Genomic DNA, 8,540 nt, shown 5'->3' with positions numbered 1-8,540 from the left:
AGGATAAAATACTCTGGGCTCTTGTCTTTGATTTCACACTTCTCACATTTAGTGTTGAGAAGGTGAGAACCATTAAAAGGATAAAAGAAAGTAGGTATGTCATTTTCGTTTTTCTAAGTTATCAAAACAAATTACACACTCAGGTTATTTCTTGGGAAACTAGCTCTTCCTTAATTTCTTTAGGTGAAAAGTGAGTAGGGTGATCTATATTTCCTTTTCGGACTCTCGGTGTTGGCCTCTGACGCAATGTTGCATTTAACTTTGAGTCCCTGGGTGTTGATTGCAGAGCTAAAGTTAAAAAGGAGACCTCATTTGGTGAGTCGGAGGGGAAGACTCTAGGTTCTTCCACTGAAGAACTGTCTGAAAGGGACCTAACCCTTCCCCTCTTCTCTGATACCACTGGGGAATCGGAGGACAACTCAGATGCCGTCCTCTTCGGCTGTTGACCTTCGGGGAGGTGAGTATCTTCACTACACTCACCTGTCTGCTCTTCCTCCTCATTTAGCGTAGCTCCACCCTCTGCCTGTGAATTCTCACAGACTTCAGCACTGAGTGGTGAGGCCTCTACAGGCCCCTCCCCTTTATGTTCCTCACTTCCAATCCAAGCTTTTGGCGGGAAGTTTGAATTTATTGGGTCAACCTCTTCATTTTGTTCACCAACTGCCACCTCTGGTCCTTCTCTTTGTTGGCTTGACTGTGACTTTACCGTCTTTAATTTCTTGGCAAAAGATTTAGGGCAATCTCTGAAGAGGTGATTTAATTCTCCACAGAGCTTACATTTGTTCGGAGTTGTTCGGCTACAAGAAGGTGTGAAAGTCCGACCATGGTTTGTAGAAAGCGGGTAAGAAAAGGTTCGAAAGTCCGAATATATACCATCAAAAGTGGAAGCGAAGGTGTTCGGCTGCAAGGTGTGAACGTCCAACCAAAGTTTGTAAAAAGCAGTTAAGAAAAGTTTCGAATATCGAACCAAACATAATCAAAAGCGGGAGCAGAGCTGCTCGACTGCAAGTAGGTGTGAATGTCAGTTCATAATTTGCAAAAAGCTGATGAGAAAGGGGGAGAATGCCCGACTATACACCATCAAATGCGGGAGCGGAGATGTTCGGCTGTGAGTAGGTGTGAATCTCCAACCATAATTGCTGAAAAATATGTTAGAAAAGGTAAGAATGCCAGTCTATACATCATCAAAAGCCGGAGAGGTGGTGTTCGGCTGCAAGTAGGTGTGAATGTCCAGCCATAATTACTCACAAACGGGTAAGAAAAGGTAGTATTGCCATACCATACATCATCAAAAACAGGGAGCGGAGGTGGTTCAGCTGCAAGAAGGTGTGAATGTCCGACTAAAGTTTGTAAAAAGCGGGTAAGACAAGGTGCGAATGCCCGACAATGTATGATCAAAAGAGGTAGCGGATGTTTTCGGCTAAGAGAAGGTCTGAATGTCCACCCATAATTCCTGAAAAATGGGTAAAAAAAGGGTGCGAATGCCGAACCATACATCATCAAAAGAAGGAGTGGATGTCTTCGGCTACAAGATGATTTGAAAGTCGATCAATAATTGTTTTAAAACATGAAAGAAAATTTTTGAATATCAAATCGCACATGATTATAAGCGGGAGAGGATTTGTTCAGCTGCAAGAAGGTGCGAATGTCCACCAATAATGACTGAAAAATGGGTAAGAAAAGGTGCGAATGCCCAACCATACATCATCAAAAGCAGCATTGGATGTGTTCCGCTATAAGAAGGTTTGAATGTCCGACCATAGTTTGTAGAAAGCGGGTAAGAAAAGGTTCGAAAGTCCGAATATATACCATCAAAAGTGGAAGCGAAGGTGTTCGGCTGCAAGAAGGTGTGAACGTCCAACCAAAGTTTGTAAAAAGCAGTGAAAAAAAGTTTCGAATATCGAACCAAACATAATCAAAAGCGGGAGCAGAGCTGTTCGACTGCAAGTAAGTATGAATGTCAGTTCATAATGTGCAAAAAGCTGATGAGAAAGGGGGAGAATGCCCGACTATACACCATCAAATGCGGGAGCGGAGATGTTCGGCTGTGAGTAGGTGTGAATCTCCAACCATAATTGCTGAAAAATATGTTAGAAAAGGTAAGAATGCCGGTCCATACATCATCAAAAGCCGGAGAGGTGGTGTTCAGCTGCAAGGAGGTGTGAATGTCCAGCCATAATTACTCACAAACGGGTAAGAAAAGGTAGTATTGCCAGACCATACATGATCAAAACAGGGAGCGGAGGTGGTTCAGCTGCAAGAAGGTGCGAATGTCCACCCATAATTACTGGAAAATGGGTAAGAAAAGGTGAGAATGCCCAACCATACATCATCAAAAGCAAGAGTGGATGTGTTCGGCTACAAGAAGGTTTGAATGTCCGACCATAGTTTGTAAAAAGCGGGTAAGAAAAGGTTCGAATGCCTGAACATACACCATCAAAAGAGGGAGCAGAGGTGTTCCGCTGTAAGAAGGTGTGAATGTCCGACCATAATTGGTAAAAAGCGGGTAAGAAAAGGTTAAAATACCAGATTGTACACAATCAATAGCGGGAGCGGAGTTGTTCGGCTACAAGAAGGTGTGAAAGTCCGACCATGGTTTGTAGAAAGCGGGTAAGAAAAGGTTCGAAAGTCCGAATATATACCATCAAAAGTGGAATCGAAGGTGTTCGGCTGCAAGAAGGTGTGAACGTCCAACCAAAGTTTTAAAAAAGCAATTAAGAAAAGTTTCGAATATCCAACCAAACATAATCAAAAGCGGGAGCAGAGCTGTTCGACTGCAAGTAGGTGTGAATGTCAGATCATAATTTGCAAAAAGCTGATGAGAAAGGGGGAGAATGCCCGACTATACACCATCAAATGTGGGAGCGGAAGTTTTCGGCTGTGAGTAGGTGTGAATCTCCCACCATAATTTCTGAAAAATGTGTTAGAAAAGACTAGAATGCCGAACAATACATCATCAAAAGCGGGAGAGGTGGTGTTCGGCTGCAAGTAGGTGTGAACGTCCAGCCATAATTACTCACAAACGGGTAAGAAAAGGTAGTATTGCCAGACCATACATGATCAAAACAGGGAGCGGAGGTGGTTCAGCTGCAAGGTGTGAATGTCTGACTAAAGTTTGTAAAAAGCGGGTATGACAAGTTGCGAATGCCCGACAATGTATGATCAAAAGAAGGAGCGGAGGTTTTCGGCTGCAAGGTCTGAATGTCCAACCATAATTTGTAAAAACCGGGGAAGAAAAGGCTCGAAAGCCCGACTATACACCATCAAAAGCGGGAGCGGAGGTGTTCAGCTGCAAGAAGGTCTGCATGTCCACCAATAATGACTGAAAAATGGGTAAGAAAAGGTGCGAATGCCCAACCATACATAATCAAAAGCAGGAGTGGATGTGTTCCGCTATAAGAAGGTTTGAATGTCCGACCATAGTTTGTAAAAGACGGGTAAGAAGAGGTTCGAATGCCCGAACATACACCATCAAAAGAGGGAGCGGAGGTGTTCTGCTGTAAGAAGGTGTGAATGTCCAACCATAGTTGGTAAAAAGCAGTTAAGAAAAGGTTCGAATATCGAACCAAACATAATCAAAACCAGGAGCAGAGCTGTTCGAATGCAAGTAGGTGTGAATGTCAGATCATAATTTGCAAAAAGCTGATGAGAAAGGGGGAGAATGCCCGACTATACACCATCAAATGTGGGAGCGGAAGTTTTCGGCTGTGAGTAGGTGTGAATGTCCCACCATAATTTCTGAAAAATGTGTTAGAAAAGACTAGAATGCCGAACAATACATCATCAAAAGCGGGAGAGGTGGTGTTTGGCTGCAAGTAGGTGTGAACGTCCAGCCATAATTACTCACAAACGGGTAAGAAAAGGTAGTATTGCCAGACCATACATGATCAAAACAGGGAGCGGAGGTGGTTCAGCTGCAAGGTGTGAATGTCTGACTAAAGTTTGTAAAAAGCGTGTAAGACAAGGTGCGAATGCCCGACAATGTATGATCAAAAGAGGGAGCGGAGGTTTTCGGCTGCAAGGTCTGAATATCCAACCATAATTTGTAAAAACCGGGGAAGAGAAGGCTCGAAAGCCCGACTATACACCATCAAAAGCGGGAGCGGAGGTTTTCGGCTGCAAGAAGGTCTGCATGTCCACCAACAATTACTGAAAAATGGGTAAGAAAAGGTGCGAAGGCCCGAACATACATAATCAAAAGCAGGAGTGGATGTGTTCCGCTACAAGAAGGTTTGAATGTCCGACCATAGTTGGTAAAAAGCGGGTAAGAAAAGGTGATAATACCCGACTCTAAAAAATCAAAAGAGGGAGCGGAGTTGTTCAGCAACAAATTGTGAAAGTCCGACCATGGTTTGTAAAAAGCGGATAAGAAAAGGTTTGTATGCCTGTTGAGACATGACATGGTCCATGGCTTAATACTGCAGCATATTTAAACAAAGTCTTTGGCAGTATGGTTTTCCTTCTTGTCATTCATACGAGTCTATTGTAGATGACAATTGAATAACATCTAATAATGCTAAAATATTTGTAGTTTATACATTAGCTGTGGATGTCAACATACCTGTTTTTCCAATGCTGTGTTAACACATGTACAGTTGAGAAGGCATACTGACTGTCAGTGTAAACGTTAACAACCTTTTTGTTATTTAATTTACAAACTTCAGTTAAAGCTACCAATTCAACTGCTTGAACAGAGTAATTTTTTGGTAGTGGTTGTTTTAAGAAAACTTCAGTTTCTGTTAGTACTGCAAAGCCTGTAGCATTTGTGCCATCAGGGTTTTTTGCGTGACCTGTCGAATAAATATAGTTATTTCTGCATTTTCATAACGTATATCAGTTAAGTCTGGCCTGGGTAAAACATTGATGGTTATTTCTGACATGCAATCATGAGAATTTCCATCTGTGGGGTAGGTAGCAGTGTGGATGGATTAAGTGTAGCACATCTCTCGACAACAAGGTGTGGCTGTGAAAGAAGAACAGTTATGTAGGAGAGATGTCTGGTAAAGATATTTTGTTAAGTAACCATATCACAGCCACTGCATGAGGTACCTTAAGTGTTAATGGGTGAAATAACACCATAATTGTTGATGCCTGCACTGCCAATGGCTTCTGGCCATTGATTCAAAAGTACGATCTCGTCACTTTTTCCCCCTTTCAGTGGACACTGGCCCCTAATTACCGCAATTCAGCAGGGGGTCTTTCATTAGGAGTACTGGACTCCCCCGTGCACGGTTTCAGCTCCGACCCTGGACGGCGGAAAAAACGTCGAGATCTGGTTTGAGTACCCAATTGTTGAGAAAATTCTCTCAATGAGACTCAGAGTTGCTGGAGTCGGTTAATGCAAAGGTTTAATCTTGCAGCAAGCTCAAGAATGTGTGTGTGTATGGGTGTATGTGTGCGAACGTGTGTGTGAGTTTGTGTGTGTGAGAGTTTAAAGAACCTGTTATCCACAGGCAGGTCTTAACTAGTATGGCACGGGTCCAGCCTGTCTCATCTTTTTTGGAAGGTCCAACGCTTGGCCGTAACCCTTCTGTCTGTTTGGACTCTCACATACATTCGGTTAGTCATAGAAAAACGAGAACAAAACTTTTTAGCCCCTTAAATTCATAAAACAGACATGGTGCAGTTATTTCCATTCTAGAAAATAAGAGTAATCACCACCATTCCTATAAATTCTGGATATTCTAACAATCTGAATCTTTTTTAAATGTTCAATGAAGCCCTTTGCTGTTCTGTTTAGAGACTCAGCTGATCATAAACCTTCTAAACTCTTAACCTTTTTCATTTCTCAGTTAGTATTCACTTTAAAACTGATTAAAAGAAAAAAATAAATGAATGCCTATCAACAAATGTGGGATCTAAACTCTACTGCTTCCTCTAAAATGATTTATTTTCTCAATTCAGAAATATGTGTGTGTAAGTCACAACACCTGTGACACCAAAACGGCTTTCTTTTCTCTCTTTTCTCTACACTCTGCACTGTGAGCACACACACCAAATCAGAAAGGCTTTTTTCTCTCTTTTCTACATTATGGACTGTGGGGACACAAAACCCCTCTCTCTTTTTTTTTTTTGATTGTGTGTCAGGGCGTTGTCTCACGTATTAGATGATATTTAAGATATGAATGGGGTTATCAATCACATCAGAATCCATACATACTGATCCTCCCGTAATAAAATGGTCGGATCTTATCAAACACACTTTGTTTCTTGTGACAATCAAGTCAGCGAAACAGCGTATACACGTCAAGACACTGAATCAAGTTTGCCACAAGAACTCATAAGTTTGGCAGTATTGCTCTGCCGTCAGCAATCATACACCCATTTTATTTTCGTGAGACATGTGCAGGCACCTGTTCATCTACTGTTCTATCACTATGAATTAGTTTATCTATTATCAATAAGGATACTTCTACAACTACTATCAAAGTATGTCCGGACTTCTTATGTTGTCAGTTGCTATATATGAATAAGTGGGTAGCTACTGACAAGCATTAAGCATGTCACACAGCCCAAACATATAACATTTCAGGACACACCACACAGTTAACAACCACAGTGAAGCGTGTCAAAGCCCAAACATGTAACATTCAACAGGACACTTACACAACACATTCAAATCAAACAGTCAGACAACATACAAGAACATATACCCCAGCCGGCATTGCTCCCTGCCTATTTTCCTACAGCTCACTATGTGTGCGCACACCTTTATTCACAAACTCTTCAACTTATACTCTTTTACCGAAGCTGCTACAGCTCGATTGGCCGAATACCCTTAGATCCTATTTCGGTGAATTTGACATCTGCCTTACATGTAACAGATTAGCGGTTTAGCAGTTTTAATTTAGTTTGAGTGAAGGAATTCATTTTATTGCAAAATCCGAAATCGTGAAGAACTCGTGAAAGTAAGCTTATTCTCGGATTCCTGAAACTTTAGATTTGCTCTTTCTTTTACTGCAAAGTACAACGTTGTTTTTTTTGTTTAAATCTTTCTAGACATGGTAATTAAGAAGGACAAAGCAGTCGCAACAAGTAAGGCGACTCTACTCAGAGAAGTCACTCTGCACAGTAACAAGATTTCTTTTGCACAGACAGAAAGGGCTTCACCCGCAAAGGTAAAGCCTGCCAAAAATAGAAACAACTCATTAGTGCTGCTCTCCACTGAAGTCTTTAGTAAAAGGCGAAAGACTTGTACGTTATGAAGAGAAACCAGAGTACGATTATCCGTCACTGCGGGAGCAGGGCATCAGGCTAGTTGGCATAGCCACCTTCCCCATGGTGAGCTTTGCTCCCCCCCCCCCCCCTTGCTCCTCGGCTGACCAAGGAGGAACTACTCGATGGCTGCAACACCTGAAAGAGATATTGATGCGAGACCCGATCAAAAGCTTTTTCAAAGTCTAAATTTAAGATGACAAGCCGGGTGTTTCTGTCTCTAGCGTAATCAATGATGTCTCGAATCAGTACGAGGCTGTCGGTGAGTTGTCTCCCTGAGATGGCACAAGCCTGGTCTGGGTGAATTACCTCCTCTAAAACAGAGGACATCCGTGTCGCTAAAACCTTGCTAAAAAGTTTACAGTCAAAGTTTAAAAGTGTGATGGGCCTCCAATTCTTTAGGTCAGTCTTATCATTTTTTTAAAAAGTAGAGTCACTATTCCCACTCTAAAACTGTCAGGCAGTCGGTCGAGTTTTTCAAAATCTTTAAAAACATCTAAAATGTCTGATGATAAAAGGTCCCAAAAGGTCAGATAGAATTCTGCAGGAAGCCCGTCTAAACCCAGAGCTCGACTTCTCTTAAAACCTGTTAGGCATTTTTTCTAACTCTAAAGCAGTAAAATCCTGTGTCAAGTGTGCATGCTCTTTTACGGTTTTGTCAACGAATTTTAAAATTTCTGCCGATGTTTCCAAGTGCACTGGTTTCTCTTTGTACATGTTACTATAAAAGGTATGTACAGTTTCAATCATCTCTTGTGTGGATTTTGTTAAAAACCCATCTTCTCTTTTTAGATTTTGAATACACTCCTTTTTATTTATAACTTTCTTAATAAAGTACCGTGTGCATTTTTCACCTTCCTCAATTTCCTGCTCCCTGCTTCTTACAAAAATTCCTTTACTCTTTATTTCTGCTAAAACTGACATTTCCTTTTTGACATGTTTGATTTCTTCATTAAAGTCTATGCCACACTGATTTAGTTTAAAGTAGCGCTGTAAGCGTTTCTGTAGTCCCATCATACATCTATTCTCTTTCCTTTTTTTTACGTTTACCTTGCTGTTTAAAAAAAGTCTGGGTCGTTTCCTTCACCATTTCCCACGATTGTGCATGTGTTTCGTAGAGGTCTTGAAAGGTCTGCCACTCTTTATAACATTCCCTGTACTGACTGACTATGATTTCATCCTCCAACAGGGAACAGTTGAGTTTCCACAGACCACTTCCTACCGTCACACCAGAAGGGGGGGAAAGGGTGCAGGAGAGCATAAGGTGGTCTGAAAAGAAAACAGGAGTTAATCTAACATCAGTGGGTGGGCAATGTCTAGTAAAG

At 41.6% G+C, this 8,540-nt stretch overlaps 1 non-coding gene across 1 annotated transcript; it reads right to left on the bottom strand.

The window, feature by feature from the left end:
• Window positions 1-7,107: 7,107 nt before the first annotated feature.
• On the bottom strand, window positions 7,108-7,221 carry LOC140285040 (U5 spliceosomal RNA). Its single transcript, XR_011910242.1, has one exon. It is a non-coding gene; the product is annotated as a U5 spliceosomal RNA (small nuclear RNA).
• Between the last annotated feature and the right edge of the window lie 1,319 nt (window positions 7,222-8,540).

This window comes from Leuresthes tenuis, unplaced genomic scaffold (genome assembly GCF_036924035.1).
Source record: "Leuresthes tenuis unplaced genomic scaffold, fLeuTen1.0.hap1 SCAF_24, whole genome shotgun sequence".
In the NCBI taxonomy this organism is placed as follows: domain Eukaryota; kingdom Metazoa; phylum Chordata; class Actinopteri; order Atheriniformes; family Atherinopsidae; genus Leuresthes; species Leuresthes tenuis.
This window is presented reverse-complemented; position numbering and strand designations above follow the sequence as displayed.